Here is a 19,718-nt window from a genome sequence, read left to right on the forward strand (position 1 = left end):
ATACCATAAACAAGTTCGCCCACTCAGCAGGCCTATCATGCGCCCCTGAAAAGTCCCACATGCTCATCCTAACTCCGCGCCGCCGGCCCACCCCTTGGCCTCCCCCCATACAAATCCACATAAATGGCCAACCAATAACACCTACGCCATCCCTCACCATACTTGGACTGACCCTACAGCAAAATCGAGGCAACTCTTCCACAATACAAACACTCAGCCGACACGCGACACAAATAGTAGGACTTATCCGTCGAATCACCGCCCGCGGCCATGGTCCTTCCGAAAAAGAGAGATTACAACTCGTTACAGCTCTCTTCACCTCACGACTCACATACTCCCTTCCTTACTTATCGCTTACAAAAGCGGAACTCGACAAATTGGAAGCCTTGCAGCGCAGAGTATACAGAGCAGCACTTCTCCTTCCACCCAACACCTCTACCTTCCGCCTCCTTTCAACTGGGACATTTAACACAATCCCCGAGCTCCTCGAAGCCCACCGCCTTAGCCAACTTGCTCGTCTATCCACAACTCCCACAGGTTCGATCGTTCTGCAACAACTCAACCTCACTGCTCCAGGCCCCCCCGCCCACCTTCACCCCCTACCCCTATCTCACCGCGAAAACCTCGAAATCCTCCCCCTTCCCCGTCACATGCATCCTAACCACCACGCAGCCCGACGAAGGGCCCGCGCCATGGCACACTTACGCCTATTCCCCCCATCTCCTGACTCCATTTACGTAGACACCGCGGAATATAGACACCGACCTGCTTTTGCGGCTGCTATTATCACAGAAGACAGACCGATCCCAGCAGCGGCAGCCACCATCCGCACAGCCCACCCCCACGAGGCCGAGGAAGCGGCAATAGCTCTGGCCATAACACACCAACCACCCCCATCTCACATATTCTCCGATTCTAAGACGGCCGTACGAAATTTCGCGCGGGGACACATCTCCTTCCCTGCTCGCCAAATTCTCCTATCCCGCCCTCCTCCCAACAAAATCATAATCCTGCACTGGACCCCCGGCCACGTGGGCTTTGGCGGTGCGGAAACGGCCCACCTGGCCGCTCGAGGACTCATTTACCGAGCACCAGACGTGGACGTCTCACAGCACGGCGCACGAAACGCTCGCGAACCCCTGCTTACTTTTAGCGACATTACCACACATTACCGCATAGAGCGGCTAGAACTACCGCCCCCTCACACGTCTCTTCCTTCACCCTTGGATAGATTATGGCGACAATTACAGACCCATTCCCTCCCCACCAGACACGTCCTCCACCACATCTATCCCACATTATATCCCCGCCCAAACTGCCCGGCATGTGGCGCTCGAGATAATACGCCACACGCTATTTCGGAATGCCCCTCTTTACCCCCGCTCCGTTTACCCAACCCTCCCCCTACCTGGCTGGAGGTAAGCGGGAGGCTTATTTCTAAAATGCAGGGAGCTCCTCGCCCGAGCTACAGCTCCTGACCGCCACTAGGGCTCAGGATTACCTGGCGCGCCTGCCTCACCTGAGGGACACTCGCTAGGACTGAGCCTCGTCAGAAATAAAGTTATTCTCTCTCTCTCTCTCTGTGATGCGACGAAGGCGGAGGCTTTCGGTTGCTCGGCGTTTGGGTTGAGGTTCAGGTGTAGGTTCCGGGGACCGGGGGTTTTGAGGGCTATTGTCGTCGTCCTCTGGGTCGACATTCTCTGTAGATAGCGGGATGGTGGGCGTCGGCGGTTGTGGCGGTGGAGGCTGCCGTTCGGCCAGAAGCTGCGTGAGTTTCTCATTGATGGCGGCGAGCTGCTGTCGTAGCTGAGCATTTTCAGCGCGGAGCGCTGACATTTCTGCGTGGACGGCCGGTGGTAGCATCGGTGCTGGCTGGGGAGCGGGCTTTGGTGCAGCCTTGGGCGCGGGCACGGACGCAGGTGTTCTGACGACGTCTGTCCATGCCACGCGCTCCCGTGAGCGTGACGCTTGACCTTGGCGCCTGCTGCTGCTAGCGCTGCGGCGTCTGCTGGCGGAGCGCTGCCGGCTGCCGCTTCTGCCGCGCTGTCTCGAGCGGCTGCGTCCCCGTTCGCCACGTGGCTGGCGTAATGACGGGAAGCTCGCTGCGTCCATACGTGGCAGTTTGCGTTCCTGCTTCTGTGATGTGACTGTGTGTTCCCACTGTCGTCGCTTGACTACGTACGGCGTCTTGTAGCGATTCGAGCACCCCGGGGAGCCGGTCGGGTGTGGTCCTCCACAGAGCTTGCAATGAGGTGTACACTCAGTTTCGTGGTCTGCCCCGGGATTTGCTTTACCACACGCAAAGCACACCCGGACGTTTGGTTGCGGGCACACATCGGTTCGGTGGCCCACTTTGCCGCATTGTCGGCATATTTCGTAGTGTTGCCTGTAGAGGCTGCATTTGGTGAGGACCGAACCGTATTTAACAGTGTTGGGGACTTTTTGTCCCGCAAAGAGGACGATAACGGTGGTTGAATTCCCAATTCGGTGGGCCTCTATTGCGAGCGGGTTACAGGGGTTCACAATATTAGCAGTAAGGTCTGCGGGCGTATCCTCCACAGAGATATTTCTGATGACGCCCTTTACTGTGCCGTCCGGGGCTGCTCGGTATACGTGCACTTCGTGCGCTTGGCCGCCGATACGCAGCATGCGAATCTGAGAGAGACAGAATAGACACAGCGAAACGCGTCCAGTGGTGCAACTGTCCTCTCGTTACCTTCGCTATTATCCTTTTCCCATTGCGCCATTTTCTTCTTCTCTTTGTTACTACGACTGAGAAGATCGGCTAATCCAGACTTTCAGCATCACGTTATATGCTATTAGCCTAAACGTGCTCTGCTATTCTTGTAATTAAGATGAAGGAATTAATCATGTAAGCCTCCAGAGCTGCGATTGTGTCACCTTATTATCATCCTTATGATCATTTTTTATTTGCGTCGTTTTCTTTTCTCTAGTATGACTATGACTAAGAGGCTTGACCAGTTGCTCTGGGTAACCGTATACATATACGTTATTAGAGTAAACATGCTTTGTAATCTGTAATTACCATGCTCAAAGTTTACCCCTCTTTTATGGCGATTGTATCCTTTCATTATCATCGCCATGCATCTTTCCCCTTTGCGTCATTTTCTTCTCTTTGGTTTTCGACTCCTTCTTCTTCAGGTTAATGACGCGCACCTATGGGGCATGCAGAATACAGCTCTGACTGTCGGAGCGAAGTCATGTTGGATAGCCGTGTCGGATGACTCTGTCGGATGAATTCGCTCCTCGAGTGAATTCGGCCTCGGCGTCCAACATCGTCCGATCCGACAGGCGTTGGACGATTTCGGACGAAGAAGAAAACAGCTAGCTAAGGAATATCTGCCCGTCGGAGTAATTCAGGTGAAAAGACGAAGAAAAAATAAAAATGACTGAAACGCACACGGGTGTACGCCTCTCTCAACGGTAGCCACAGCCTTAAAGAGTGTCGCAGCAATTGTCTAACCAACGATTGTAAGTAATGACATCATACACAAGAGAACTTCAAAACAATCTTTCTGCGAGCGCAGAACGACTTTCTCCCGCAAGTCGTCTTAGGTTGTGATAAGGGACCGGCCAACTTATTATTATTATCTCCCGCGTCCTCTTGTCGACTCAGATTCCTTCCGTCATTTCCTATCTGCTCATACTTTTTAACTGGGCAGTTAAGCCGAAGCCCGTCTGGTTGAAAATAGACACATGATAACGGTTAAAATGGACACCGCGACCATGTCTTGACAAATTTGTATGTCGGTGACCCTTTTGTTATCGTGCATCTCATTTTTTTCGCTACTGACTAACTAGCTTTGGTGTTTGTGGCTATATATTCGTAAGCCCAAAACGTTCTTTCCCCGAAGTATGGCGACGCCGTGGTGACCTGCAGTTTTCTACAGAATATTCCAGCACTGTCCGGCACCGCATTCCTTCATCCGCAATGGCAACGACGGAAGTGTTCCGTTCTTGCTCAACTATATAGGGCTCCAACCTTGCTTTTTTTTCTCTCGGGATCTGTGCAGGCGTTTAGCTGCTCTCCTTCCCACGCTTTCCTCGCCAACGTGTCACCAATTGACAGTAAGTTGGAAAATATTATTTTTGCCCGGATGACTTTCGCAGGAAGAAGGCCTTGGCGAGCGCGACAGCAAGAAGCGCAAACGTCTCCGTGATTGCGCCCAACGGGGACGAAGGACGATGCGACGCATTTTCAGCGATTTGACGCGTCGACGTCGCCCGGCGTATAAGCGCGTGAGCGCGAGTCGCCAAATGCATGAAAACTCGGCGGCATTCGATGTGGAGATTTGTGCAACCACGGTCAAGTTCCAAAGAAAACCTCATCAAAGGGCAGATAGAAGGCCTGAGTAGGAATAAACGTTTTGTTAGAGCACTCAAAGTTGTCTGGTTAACCGCCAGGACCCGTAGTCCAGGAAGCCCTGGGTCTTGGCCGCCTGTCTGTCCCGGTCTATTAGAAGTTGTGGGTTATCCCGGTGCTGGTCATCCGACCCTCCCACTGCTCAAATGAGGGGTTGGTGCTTGGGGCAAGGGATGGCGTGTGGCGGCCCTCCCATACCATGTGGTAGAGAGTGCATGGCTGTATGCAGAATTTACAAGTTTATGTGTAAAATGTCGGATGTATTAAGTGTAGTAATGTACCACGTGGAAATGTGTTTGTCTGGAGCTGTCGGTGATGTCCGTGTCTTTGCGAGACATGTTGAGATGTGAAGGCGGAAAGGTTCTTCGTAATGTGCCACGATCTTCTGGGGATAATTTCGCGTGATATGAAAGTACTGGCTGCAATTCCAGTGTGTATGAGCTCCGGCTGCGGCGTGAGCTTCCAATTATCCCCTTCCATGAGGGAATGAGCCAGTGTCCAAGTGGTGAGAACGTCCGGTAGATGGGGTTAGGTAAACAGGGTGTTCACAGCTGTTGATGAAATGCGTTCAATTTGGAAGTTTTGACACACAGTCTGAGAGGCACGATACCACGGGGAAAGGAAAGATAGTCAACGTTATTTCCATAGTCTCGGTAATAAGCTCACCTCGGTTGCATTGTTTCTTTCTTTTTTCTTAAGTTCACAATTTTTTGTGCTCACGTTTATTACGATGGACGTCGAAACGAGGCTGATTCTCAGACTGTTTAGGCGGCATTTTACTGTTCATTTAATCTGAAAGCTATTCTCCTACCATTCGATCGTGCCACAAAGTAAAATCGTAAGTGGAAGCGACTGTCTGCTTGTTTGCTGGTAAGATATTTTGCAGTGCTGTTGTAAACGGGCATGGAACTTCAGCAGACACGCAAGCATTGGTGATCATCGACAGGTGGACAGTTTTCAGCGGAAGTTTGGCTACCACTCGAAGAAACGTGCTGAAAAAAAAAAAAAAAAGAAACACAGCAACAGTATGGACCTGGGTCTCGCGAATGGCAGAATATTGCGCTCGCCTACTTCCGTTCTGATGAACGACAGAGAACACCGCTGGAGACTCTAGACAGAGCGACCGCACCATCGGTGAAATATCTCTAGGCGTTGCACGTTCCGTGGGACCACCAATCATTAAGAGCAGTTCGCTTTCCGTCCGCAAAGAGCAGAACGCATCAATTCACAGATTCACAGGCGCGCTTTTGTCGGTGTCGGACGATTTAGCGCAGGGGATTTTCTCCACCGCCGTCAGTTCCAGCGCAAAAAAAAAAAGGAAGAAAAGGAAACTAAGAGAAAGCGGCTGCGTAGACCGATCGACTCCATTATTTTACGACGCGCGAGAGGCGTGGCAGCATGCAGTGAACAAAAGTAAATGGAAAAAACGCGTACTTTCTGACCAGGGGTGATGAACAGGATTCCTACAAACCAATTACGTCAGCGGGGCATCGATCGCGCGCCTTTCTTTTCTATTTGGAGAAGTTACACGGCCATCTTGTTCTTGTTCCCTTGTGTTCCACACCTTAACGCCAGGAGCATGGAGCGTCGGTTTTCACCTGGGGTTGCTAAATTGTGGGAAATATTTGGTATATAAAAAACGAGAGCCGCTGAGGGAAGAAAAAAAATTATTCTCCTTCGTTGAAAAGTGCGAGAAAAATTTTTCTCGGGTCGAGAACGCTGTCTGGACGTCTCTTGTTGCAATGTTTCGAGTTTTTAGCATCATTTTGAGTACTGCCGTATTTTGAGTAAATTCAGTTTTGGTAAATACTTCGGCATCATTACAAATAGGGGAACAGCGCAACACAGACCAAGCACGAGAAGAAGAAAGTGACAACCACGAGCGCTGAGGCATCATGAGGCATGAGGCATCATCTTCCAAACATCATTGAAGTTGATTCACTTGGCTTGGTAAACAAGTTTCTTTCGAATATTCATCATTTTTGCTTCCGTTGAGCTGTTTCCGTCTACAACGCATGTTCATGTTAGGCTTTTTTCTTCCACTGGCAAACAATTGTGTAAAACGTAGGTGAGGAATACGCGTATATACATTGCTTTTATTGTCTTTGTTTCGGTTTCTGGTTTTTGTTTTTTAAGGTGTGAGCGCGAAGCTCCGAAGCGTAGAAAGTCATTTATTTAGCTTCCCCATCATCCCGACCATCAAACACATCGAGGAACGATTCGTCTACTACGGGACTGATCATCATCATCGTTGGTTGCTGGACCGGTGTTCGGGGACGGCTCTGTCGTAACATAAACGCCTTACCTTAGCTCACCGAGTACCCAAGGCCCTTACAAAAAAATTTATGCTGTTTTTTCCTTCTTTTCGGCCGAATACGAGCGAATATTGGCGTGTCTGACATTGTGTTGTACTTGATTATGTACTGTGTGTTACTCGAGGCTCAGATGCAACGTAATTTGGGAGGCCTCCGTCAGGCTATCAATCTATTTTCACCCCGAAAGGAAACAATGGAAAAAAAAATGGCGGCTGCATAAAAAAGTTTGAAGGGTTATTTGAAAGGGTTTTTTTTTTTTGTAAGATTGCGCTGGGTATAGCACAAAACGGATTGAAAAGGAATACACTTAACGTAAATGCTGCGCTAAAGCTTGAAAGGTTTTTGGGGTTTGGGGAAGGGGTGGTGTGTTTTCGCTGCAGGATTGAGCATCCTTAGTCTAGCATCTTATGTCCGGTTGTCGTGATTTCGCACGACACCAATTGTAAGCCGCGCAAACAGAAGAAATAATCGGTAGCTGTCACGTCCGCGCTCAGACGAAATCTACATATCGAAGGCAACATACAGAACAAGTGCCATCACACCTCACTTTCAGTAAAGTGCTGACTGCTCCCATTCCTCTGGTTTATGCCAATGATCACTGTTCCTCTGTGGCCGTACATTTACATCCGCATTTACTAAAGGAATGGAATTATTTTGATTGCAATAAAAATGTCGCCACATTAGGTACTATGTTGAAAAACACACGGAGTTGCCGCAAATAATTTTTTTTCTGAAGAGATCGACCATGTACTGGTCTATTATGGCCTCTTGTTTTGTTTTTTGCCATAGCCGTAACTTTCTTCCTAAAACCCCGCATGTGTAAAAGTTCGTCTGCAGGTTCCTTATAAGCAGATTAGCAAAGAAAATAGCAAAATTTTTTTCTTGCTCTACGGCAAATTCAGGCTAGAAGAGGCTAGCGCGCTTTCGCTATTGCGGCCCAGTTATACAGCACGCGATTGATATGAGCCTCTAGGATTGGTGGCTGAAGATTTACAGTGCTGTTATCGTTCGATTGATTGATTGATTGATTGATTGATTGATTGATTGATTGATTGATTGATTGATTGATTGATTGATTGATTGATTGATTGATTGTTGCGTTTAACGCGTCGACGCAACGCAGGCGATGAGGCGCGCCGTAGTGGAGGGCTCCGGAATAATCGTGACCACCTGGCGATCTTTTAACGTGCGCCGGAATCTCGTACACACGGGCGTTTTAGCTATTCGCCTCCATCAGAAAAGCGGCCGCCGCGTCCGGGAATCGAACCTGCGACCTCGTGCTCAGCCGCGCAGCCCCTTAGCCACGTAGCCAATTGACTTTTTCACGTAGACATTTCTGTGGTATAAATTATCGCATGCATTTTTCCGTTATAAAGCATTCTATGATGTCAGTCCACTTCTTGCACTGAATTTTCGCATGCCTCCCTCTTCCTGGAACAAATTTAGCAGACGCCAGAGTGTTCATGCAGTGAGTGCACCGCGCGCCGCGTCCCCGGCGAGCGCAGTTCTCACGGGGTGGCCGTGAGAACACGACGGCAGAGGTTCGCCTCCGCTCCCCTCTCCTGCCATCGGTACGCGCGCCGAACGTTCGGGCGGCGCCCCTCAGTCGATGCGAGACGCTTTTGCTTCTTTTTCGCTTTCGGCACTTCTCGACTGCTCGCTCTTGTTTCGTCCGTCCGTGCCGCGTGCCGCGCACACAATCATGCATAGCAGGTGGTAGCCACCATGCGTGGGGTGGTACCGGAGCTGATCAGAGTGCGTGCTTTCCTTTGCGGAGTGTCGGGGACGTTGCCGCACCGTCTCGATCGTCGGGATGTGCACCACGATGGGAAGGATCACTCGCGAAGGCCAGACGTGGCTGCTCCCTTCCAGACCGGGTCCCGTGATTCCGCCATCAGTCACATTAGCTTTAACGCTCGGACCAAAGCAGACCACACACCCTATTTTCGAACTACAGCAATCCCTCGCTATAGAAGTCCCCATTCATGGGACAGGAAACTGGCTTCGTTGTAAGCGGTACTTCGCTGAAATCATGGGTAACTTGCTCGATATGGAATGCCGTCTGCCCTGTGAAAAACTTCGAGTAAAGCTTTTTTGCTGCAACGAAGGCTTACTTAAGTACAAGCCTACGTGCGCAGCCTGTTTTGTCTGGGAGGTTACTGTCTCGCGTGGTTTCTGTTTTCTTTTTTTTTTTTTTTTTGTGCACGCTGAACTCTAAGGACGAAAAATGTAGAACGAAAATTAGGAGCAGTGTTTAACCCGCCGCGGTGGCTCAGTGGCTAAGGGGTTGCGCTGCTGAGCACGACATCGCGGGTTCGATTCCCGGCCGCGGCGGCCGCTTTTCTGATGGAGGCGAAAAGCAAAAAAACGCCCGTGTGTACGAGATTTCGGCGCACGTCGAAGATCCCCCGGTGGTCAAAATTAATCCGGAGCCCTCCACTACGGCGCGCCTCATCACCTGCGTTGCGTACAATCGAACCCTACAATCCTACACCATAGAACCATACAACCCTACAATCGAATCGAAGAGCTGTGTTCATTTCGTTCCATATGCGTTGGAACCGTTTGGAACTTTAACAGCAGAAAAAAGCGACGCACCACCCGCATCCGCAGTCATCGTGGTGGTATCCCGCGTACGTCGCCCCACCTGGACAATGCCGAAGGAATGGCCTCAAGTAGAACATAAACTTGTTGGTTCATTATGCCAATAAAAAACTGCGCAGAAAATGAGAAAAAAAGAAGGTGAACTAGACACACCCGGCGCCCTGTGTGTCTAGTCGCCTTGTGTCTCCGTTTTCTGCGCAGTTTTTCGTTGCCGAAGGAAATGTTTTTACCCCGCCTGCATCGACTATAAAGCACCCGCTGGACAAGACAGTATCTGCATTTGGTGAGTGCTCGGAAGTGGGGACATCAGTGTTAGTGGACATGCGTAAAAAAAAAGGAAAAAGAAAACGCAACAACAGTCCGCGTGCGAAATTTTGCGGCTCAGAGTCTCCGCGACATCAGCTCACTGCCTTTTAAGCCCCGCATACTAAGCACCGTGGTAGAATCTGCGTACCGGAAGAGCCGATTACAGAGTCTGCGACAACCCCCATGTCGATAAGAACGCCACTGTTCAGTGTTTTGGGAGACCTTGCCCCTTAGCAGGTTTAGTGGAAAGGATTACTAGCAGTCCGTAGAATCGGTTCCTATAATACGGAAAGGGTCGAGAGGAAAGAAAGAGCGTAAACCATGTGATGGAAGGGCTGCACGGTGCTATGATATCGCGGTTTGTCGAAGTTTGCACAGTCTGTGAAACGCAGACGTTATCTTTCTTTTTGGCGTCCCAAGGAAATAAGTATGACAGCGAATAGCCTCGGTGGAATTAAGTGGGGAGTTTAATAACCATGTAAAGCCGAGCAAGTCAACACGCTGGGTTAAGAAAGTGTAAAATCCATGGATAATAGCCTCACGTGAAATTATATTTTTTAAAGCACGGCGGTGGCGGGGGTAGTGGTGGTGGTGGGGGTGGTGGTAATGATGTCCGTAATTCTCTGAAATAACGAATCCTTTGCATTAGTAATTCCGCGGTACATCACGCAGTTATCGGCAAAAAGTCTAATTATAGAAGAAATGTTGTTAGGAAGGTCGTTAATTAAAATTAGGAAGAGTAAGGGACCTAACACAGAACCTTGCGGTACCCCAGATGTTACGTGTTGCATGGGTACGGTAAGTCGCGATTGTTAGCACTTGCATATTGTATTCGGTGAGACAAAAACACTCTATCCACTTGATCAAGCTGCTGTCAATGTTAAGATTAAGTAGTTTTTACAATAACAGTTGATGTTAAACTGTGTAGAACGTTTTTTTGAAAATCCAGAAAAATACAGTCGACAACGGCACCCCGGTCCGTTATGGAAAATAAATTAGTGAAAACTAAAATTGCGTCTCTTATGAAAAATACTTTCTAAAACCCTGCTGGCGGTTATAAAAAAGTTTGTTGTCCTCGAGGAAAGTTATTAAATTGGAATGTATTACGTGCTCGAGCAGTTTGCAGGAGTTGTTTGCGTGTGTAATGGGCCTGTAGTCGCCCTTCCCGCCTTTCAATCGCTCGGCAACACAGAAAACTGCAAAGATTTAGAGAAAAGCTACGAAAATATTGGCGACAAGTTCGTTTCGGTTAGCTTCAAGAAAAGTGCAGTGATCCCACCAGCACTGGTGGAGGACATCTTTAAATTTTGAATTAATTTACTAATGCCAACCCAATCAGCAACAATCGGGTCCATGGGAGAAAAATACACGTTATCAACCTTGGGTAACGCAGTAGAATAGCGATTACGAAAAGGTAGAACAAAGGCACTTTGCAAGGAAACACAACACTGATTAGGTGGTATCGCATTACCGTCATGATCGCACAACGAGATTGTTCCTTTCTTAAAACCGTTCCTTGTCGACCAGAATTTGCGAAGGTTGATACGTAGCAAAAATAGCTATGATTTAGTGAAAAAATCGCGTTTTGCTGCAAGAAGTGCTTGCTTATATATTCAAGGTTTACATTTTTATAGGCTGATCACCTTTCGGCGCTATCAGATGATACTGCGCTACAGTATAAGCGTTTCTTTTTGTTGCGCAGCCGGTTGCGAGAAAAGATGGACCACGGAAAACAGAAAGATGATCGGATTGAGCGCAGTGGAATGAATTTATTAATGATAAATTCTGTTCTCCGGTTCTCCGAAATGTTCTCCGAATTGTTCTCCGGTTTTCTTCCACCATGAACAAAGAAAAGCCACGCAGATACAACTCAGTGAAACTTTCCGTTGCCGCATTGATTGAGGCCAAGTATGCGCGTTTATAGTCCCTTATGGTTTTAGTAGAAGCTGCTTGTTTTGTGGCGGTGACATCGTATGTAAAGTGAAGTATGCTGTGATCGCCTAACCCAGGAAGATAATTCAGAGAAGAAATTTTATCAGGGGTTTTGGTATCAGATCTAGCAAACTCGAGGAAGTAAGAGTGATGTGTATAGGTTCCTTCACTAATTGGGTGAAGTGAAAGTCGTTATAAAGATTAAAAAACAAACTGATGTACCTAGCCTTGCGTTTAAGAGCACGCAAGGCTAGGTCCATACGTTAATAAACATCGTCACCACCACAACCGTACTTTAAAAAAAAAGCACGCCTTCAGCTTTTAGCATTTTATTCACGCAACGGAGTGCATACAGAGATGGCATATGTGTAGAGTGAAAGACAGACGCCCGTTACAGCGCGAATGCAAATTTCGACACTTACGACTAAGTTCCATGAAACTGGATGCCGAGCTGGCAAATTAGTAGATTTGAATCAAATTGTTGTAAGGCATTATGACAGAGAACAAGCTCAGTCGTCGTTAGGTAACCAAGAGAAAAACGGATGCCCATTTACTCAGTGTACTCACTTAGCAGCAAACGTAGTCAAAAGGCGATAATGTTCTGGCGCACCTGCCACGTAGCACTCTCTCCCACTCGCGCTGTTCTCCTCCCCTCTCGCTCCTCCCGTGATGCATGTTGTGTAGGATTTAATTTAATTCAATTCAGTTTTCCCTCGTTCGAACTGCTCTTGCGCCGTCTGTTGGGACCTATTGTTTCTGTTCTGCTATACTCGGTGACAACTTAAGAACGGCACCGGAAGTTGCCGCTGTGCCTTATCACCGTAGCCGGATGTTTCTCCGCGCGGCGCAAGTAAGGCGTTGCTGGGAATATTTTGAACATGGCGTGAGCCGTTCCTGTGATTTTCTGGACTAAATATGCTTATAAACGACTCCAGTGACGACAAACAAACTGCGTGAGACAAGGCAGACGATATCACGCATTCGTAGCAAACCCCTTTCAAAACGCGCGCGCACTGACGTCACGGGTCCGGCGCTTTGGCGGAGTGATACACTACATGAGGTGGTGCCGTTCTTGAGTTGTAACCGAGTATAGGAACAGCGAGAGGTCGAGCTGGATCACTTTTCTCTTTGTGTTTGCCTTTTTCTAGTCTGTCATCGCCACCATTTTTCAACGCGTTGTTTTTTAATTGGCAAAACCAACCCCTATATAGTGCAGTGGTTCTCAGCCATGAAGTGTGCCGGGGACCCCTTTGAGCTTGCAGAAGTAATGGGGGACCTTACGACCAGCCATGTCGATCATGTGTCAAAATGTCTGTGTGCACATTCAGATGAAGTCTCCACACGCATTCAGGGTCCGCCTTTTGAGGCTGACTTTTATGCCGATGCGTGTCATATTGTCGAACGATGTGCTCTTGCGTCTAAATGTCGCCCCAACACAAAAAGCTTCCTCTTGTGTGGCTGGCTTTTTGCATAGCTGGCATGTTGTGCAAAAAGCCAACTTTAAAAGATGTATGTGCATGCATACGTGCATGCATACGTACGTATGCATGCACGTATGTATGTATGTATGTACGTATGTATGTATGTACAGAGGGCAACACCCTTGTCTATACACAGGTTTTGTACTTAAAGCCTTATCTTGCCTCGGCCGACAAACATTTGAAGAAAACTATTGCGTCATTCTGAAGTCTAGACCATATATTTTGACCTGAACGTTTTTTGGGACAAGTTTGAGTCCGCAGTTTTGAGATGTAACCAATTGAAGTTGAACTCAGTGTTATAGACAAGGGTGTTGCGCACTGTACGTACGTATGTATGTATGTATGTATGTATGTATGTATGTATGTATGTATGTATGTATGTATGTATGTATGTATGTATGTATGTATGTATGTATGTATGTATGTATGTATGTATGTATGTATGTATGTACGTGTGTATGTATGTGTGTATGTATGCGTGTACGCACGTATGTATGTATGCATGTATGTATGTACGTATGTACGTATGCGTGTATGTATATATGTGTGTGTGTATGTATGTATGTATGTATGTATTGTTCTTTAGGAAGAGAGGAAGGTCCACCAGCAGGCGTAAATTGTCTCGCCTAGGGGCGGTCGTTGCGAAGTAGCAATTTAAATTGGCAGCAAGGTTTGGAAGGAAAAAAATGAATGGGGTTGGGCGAGGGCGAGAGAGTGCTTAGGGGACAGCTTCGCAGACCCCCGAATCGTCCTTGCGGACGCCACTGTTATAATGTCTTCTTAACTAAAAGACTGCTGGTACTCTTAATTATGCAATTATATTTGGCTCAAACATGCATAATGCCGTTGCGCTGAATAATCCTGAGATACATGAGGTATACCTGCAATTTTAGTAGCAGTTCGGAACGGTCCTAGCTATACAAACTTCGTGTTCAAGCATTATTTAACCTTAGCCGAGCGGGTGAAGCAGATGATGGACGGACGGACGGACGGACGGCAAATAGGCAGGCCAAAAAATTTGCGTTTCGGTAGCCTAAGAAATACTTGCGTCTATAAAACCAAAAAAGTATGCTCAACTGGTTCCTGACCGGGGAAGTGTAGACTAGGGCTTTTGTCACGGGGCACATGACACGGGGTTCTTGAGATCGCGGGCTTTCGTGCTACAGAAGTCTGTCGATGTAATGCTAATTTCCGAGTTGGAAGGCCGCTGTACTAAAATAAATTCCGACATATTTGTCCGCTAGGATAAAGTCACGATCTGGCCAAGTTTAGCTACTATATAGTTAACTCATACGCATGCACATTCGTAATTTAAACCCGACCGCTATTTCACAGGGCGTCCACCCATTGGTCAGAGTCCCGACTATACGACGGCGACCCGCTCACCTTTGAGGGGGCGTGTTTAATTCTTGTTTCTTGGCGCTCTCGCAGGGCGTGGTCGGCATTGGCCTTGGTGCGGGCTAGGGGTGTGGGCTCGTATGTCTGCGCGTGGTGTATAATGGGCTTGGGATCATTAAACTTAAAGGGGGTGGGGTGAATGCGTCAAAAAGACCGACTGCCCTTCAATTAGAGCGCAAGCTTTCATTATTGCTTCGAAATTCTTCTTTAATATGTGTCTCAAAATAATGCGAAGTATTTTTCGGCTACACTAAATTACAGTTAGTACGACTTCCTTGAAATATGGCAGGGAACTTTTTTTTTCTGGCAGAAAAGGGATACTATAGCAGAATGTATATTCTTCATCGTTTTTTTATCACTTTTATGAAAAACAGATATATGTACCCGTAATTTGGACACATAGGCTGAGGGATAAGTGTGATTAGGAAACAATATCAAACTATACAAGCTTAGCGTACACAGAGCCCGTCCAAACTGCAGTGTGTGTGTGTGTGTGTGTGTGTGTGTGTGTGCGTGCGTGCGTGCAACTACGGTAACAGGGGGTATACGGAGGGGCGGAAACTCGTTGTCGAGAGATATGGGGAGAGAATAAACCAGTTGCGAGCCTGCGCTAGTATTGTCTTCGTGTGTTTCTGTCCTCGTTAATTTGCGCGCAGCTTGTTTTTTGACACGCAATGACTCCTGAGCATATTAACAGCAAAGCTGCTACAGCGCTGGCCTTGACGTCCGTCTCTGCTGGCATCGCGTCACGCTCCCTCCGGAGCAGGTATCTCCTTGCAAGTATTCCCCCCCCCCCCCTAAAAAAACCGGTTCCCGGAGGATAACAATAAAAACGGGTCCTAGGGCCTTCATATTTTTACACGACGGCTGATACTGCCCCTGACAATATGTCTTCCCAGCAAGGCACTCGTGTTAAGAGGCGAAGCCGACATTAAGAAAATTATTTTGGTCGTTGTGAGCGTCCTTTCCCTCATTACCCGTTGCGCAGTGAAGCGTGCCCATCTGCGGAGGAAGAATGATACTGCAGAAGAACGGAAAGTTGGGCTAGTTGGTAGGTGTTCATCTTGGTGGAAACAGAAGCGCTCAAAAAGCAGGGACGAAGGAAGACGCGCCGTGCTGTCTACGTCTTCCTTCGTCCCTGTTTTTTGACCGCTTCTGTTTCCACCAAGAGGAAGTACGATAACAGAAAACGGCTCTAACTCTTGTGTGATCGAAAGTATCCCGAAACAGGTTAAATGGCAATTAGCCGTTGAGATCACTACCATTACGCCGAATTTAATTTTCTTAGCTCACAGGGAAGTTGTACACGTAACAGAATTACTGTGTGCCGTCAATACGTGGCTATGTATACGCAGGGAGTATGGCTACAGAAAACGACTGTAACTGTTGTTTTACTGGAACTATGCGGAAACAGATTTTACGACAATTAGCCGCCAAGACGACTCTAACATTATACTCACAAGGGAGAAGCCGAAGCTAAGCGGTATATGCAGAATGACAACCCACAGCTCCTCTGTTTCAGCGAATCCCCTTAGGGGATGGGGCTGTTGGCGTCTACTGTCGTCGTCGTCGTGGTAATCGTCATCGTAATCGTCGTGTCGTGTAGTAACGGTACTAAAACCGGTAAATTTGTTTACGCCTCGCGCTAGAACGTAACGCGTACTAAAAAGAAAAAAAAGAACACCGGGACACTCGTTTACGCCTCGCGCTAGAGAGCTTTGTGCTTCAAAGACAAGAGACTTTTACTGGAAAGCTGTACACCTGTAGCCCCATACGTTTTCATCTCTGTTGGCAAAAACGCCAAGGCGCCTAGAATATGCACTGCATGCTTCGCCCCTCCCCAGGAAACACTGTCGTTGAAAACAAATGAGAAGGCGAGGTAGAGAAAGGGCCACTTTATGGCGTTATTATGTTGTAGGAACAAGAGAGTTCTTTGTTGCCGACGTGCGCGCTTATGCCGTTGCGCCAACCTTGGCAGTGGGTCCGTAACGTCCAAATCACGATCTATGGTCTGCATGTTTGTTAGGGGATAATTTCTCTGTTTTGTTAGCGGCTCATTTCGTTTTTAAGCGCTTCACGTCGTGTAGGGTAGAGGAAGTGGGCGTAGAGAAGAGGGAGGCAACAAAATTTTGCACTTAGGCGTCAACTCTGACGAAACATTCGACCGACCGCTACAGACACTTTTCCTCGTTACAAAAGTGTGCGCAGGATATCCTAGCTTCCCCTCTACCCTGTGCTCTTCCGCCACGAGCGCAGTGCGAAGAGGGAGCCCACAAAATTTCCCTTCCAAAGCAAGGAATATGCGAGGCGCAGCTTGATGCGACAGCCGAATGTAGATCTCGACACAGGCGCATCTCACGTTTCGGGCAGCCGCGCTCACGTTCGCGGGGGCCTCAAAGGTTGGGAGACGCGCGAAAAGGTGCGGCAAAAGCATGACGGCCGAACGCGGATGCGACGGGTAGGCGCAGCTCGCACACGCCGAAGCGCACGCGTGGGCGGCTCGCGAAAGCGCGAAATCGCATCGGCGTACGGGCGCGGCGTGCCGGGGAGGAGAGCGTCCTCGGCCCGGCGTCGGCGGCGCAGGCCCGAGGGTGTTCTCGTATACACGGGGAAAAAGAGCGCGACGCGCCTCGTCGAGCTCCGACCTTCCGCTCGGATGAGCGTCCGCAGAGCGCTCGTCGAGCTTTTGTTTCGGCGCGGCGGAAGCGCACGCGTCAGGAGCTCGGGACGAATGCGAACAATGGCCCTGCGAGTCGACGGAGGTGGCCGACCTCCCGGAACTTGCAAACTGACGAGTTTTACCCTCCGAGTATGCATGTGCGCTAAGGGATTAGGGGCACTTTTCCGCTAATTTTCACCAATTTTAATTAGAGCCGAATTTCCTGTGGAGGGTGGCGCACAAGGAAGCTGTTTGAACAGTTGAAGAGAGTGGGGATGTCGTGCCGTTCTGCTCTGCTCTGTACCCATAGGTAGAGCCCCTTACTTTTTGCGGTGGAACATTTCAAATTCCGCGATTCTGGATTGGGGAATCTGCAAAATTCCGCGACAACATTGAAACAGCATAAGGTATATGTAACAGTTCATTTATTAGACACTTCAGACTCCTAACGTGCTAGATTTTATTTACAACTGAAGGAAGCTGTTGTGGCTGAGCATCTGGTGATGCTTTGTGCTTTCTTCACCAAGAGAATGGCGCTTGTGAGGCACGATGTCACCATAGCGACTGAATGACCGACAGGTATTTAAGGGCAATGGAAGAAAGTGTTGGAGTCAGGTGTTCCATCCCAGCCCAGAAAGCCAGGACATCAAAATATTCACCTGGCTTTTCTTGTTTAGAAAGAAATTGTGCCAAATCCCTGTCACTAGACTTGAGGTCTTGGGCTGACTTCAGGTACACTTGCCTTTCAGCAGCTAGGGCTATAAATCCAGGAACGGCCCCAAACTCTGATCTCTTCTCTGAGAGACACCCAACTTGCTGGGGATCCAAGCACCTCACACTCTTGAAGAACTTCCAAGTGTCAGAGTTCTCCAAGTATACTAGCGCCTTGCTAGCCACTTTTCTCATTGCACCCTTCATTAGTTTGCAATCTGACCGGCCTTGTCGTGTGCAATGTTCTCTTTCTGTGGCTATGGCTAAGCCCCTTGATTCGGGTGGAGGCTGCGCCACCTAGCCACTTTTATTATTTGATAAGGTAGGAATACGCAGATGCAAATTTAAATTAACCATTTTGCTATTACTTTTCCGCCATATTTCACCGAATATATCGTTTTGGGGACGTAGCGCCACACTTTTAACGGTTGTTTTTGAATTCCGCGAAAACACTAATTCCGTGATTTTTTGCGGAATTGCGGAATCGCGGAAAGCTAGGGGCTCTACCCATAGGCAACCGCGTCTCGTGATAATCGGAGTTGGTGGAGTAACAGTCACGTGTCCTACTCCTCGGTCAAATGACGAGTTGAGCGTGTTTTCCGTCTTGTGCGAGAGTAGCATTCCGTTCGCTCTGGTTGGAGGCCAGTATCACCGAGAGAACTTAGAAAGGAACGGGGATGCAACTTCTTTTTGTGCTTTGTCTGGCGAGACAAGAAGAGCATCGATGTTGATGCCCAAGGAGTATATTTGTCTGTTGATCATTGTAAATTGTGCGCTTAACAGAAACTGGCGCGATTTCACCAGAGAGAGCGAGAATGAGGTTAACTCATGCAGAAAAGGTCAGATGTGCACTTTAATGCTGAACTTGGCACTTCTACTCAATAATAAAAAGTAATTTAAAGTTGATGTAAGAGGTAAAAATTGTGGTTGGTCCTTTCGCCCGTCGGAGGCTTAGGTGCGGTTTTGATGGAGGGCTTTGATTTGTACCAACCGCCGTGGCAATCACGTGTGGCGGATGGAAGTACTTTCAGGTGTGTGGCCCAGCCAGCCTAGCTCTGAGGGACGCCAGAAATTTGAGGAGGAGGAGGGGAAAACGAGGGACATCTTCTCCCCTACCGATTTTTACCGTGAAAATTTACTTGGCTTCTCGTCCAGTTTCTTCGTGGTACTCGGTACGGGGCGACTTTCACGGGCCGGTTTCGGGCCGTGACCTTTTGACGATGTAGAAGGAGGAATAAACGTTTGTTGGAGCAGTCAAAGTGGCTTGGTTGACCGTGAGGTGGGGTACCTCCTTAGTCCAGGGAGCCCTGGGTCTCGGCGGCCTCAGGTGTTGTTGGTGATCCGGGTTGGAGCTGGTCGTCCGCCCCTCCCACTGCTCAAATGACGGGTGTGGATTTGGGGCAAGGAATGGTGTGTAGCGGCACTCTCACACAATGTGGAGAGAGTGCATGGCTATATGCAGAATATACAGTCAGGGGTGCGAAGCGCAGTGGTGTGCCATGAGGAAATGTGTCTGAAGCTGGCGGTAGATGACCATACGTGTCTTCGCGAGACATCTTGAGATTTCTAACAAGTGGGAAATATGAATATGAAATATGAACCAGATTCATCACGAATCTCTACCAGCTAGCCCAGCTTGAAAGCTTTCTACACGGACCTCTTGATCGCCGCGCGCGACGGCGTTATTCGCTAGGTCACGGAAGTAGAATAGTATTTTTTTTATTTTATGGAAGACATGTCTTCCGGGTCAGAAGCTCAGGTAGATTTACAACAGGCAATTTCTATTGATCAGTGTATCAAGAGAGAGAGAGAGAGAGAGAGAGAGAGAGAGAGAGAGAGAGAGAGAGAGAGAGAGAGAGAGAGAGAGAGAGAGAGAGAGAGAGAGAATTCTTTGATGAGACTGAAGAATGTCAGCCCTGCATAATGCT

The sequence above is a fragment of the Haemaphysalis longicornis genome, unplaced genomic scaffold (assembly GCF_048455015.1).
Source record: "Haemaphysalis longicornis isolate Haplotype H1 unplaced genomic scaffold, Haemaphysalis longicornis Haplotype H1 scaffold_4, whole genome shotgun sequence".
Lineage (NCBI taxonomy): Eukaryota > Metazoa > Arthropoda > Arachnida > Ixodida > Ixodidae > Haemaphysalis > Haemaphysalis longicornis.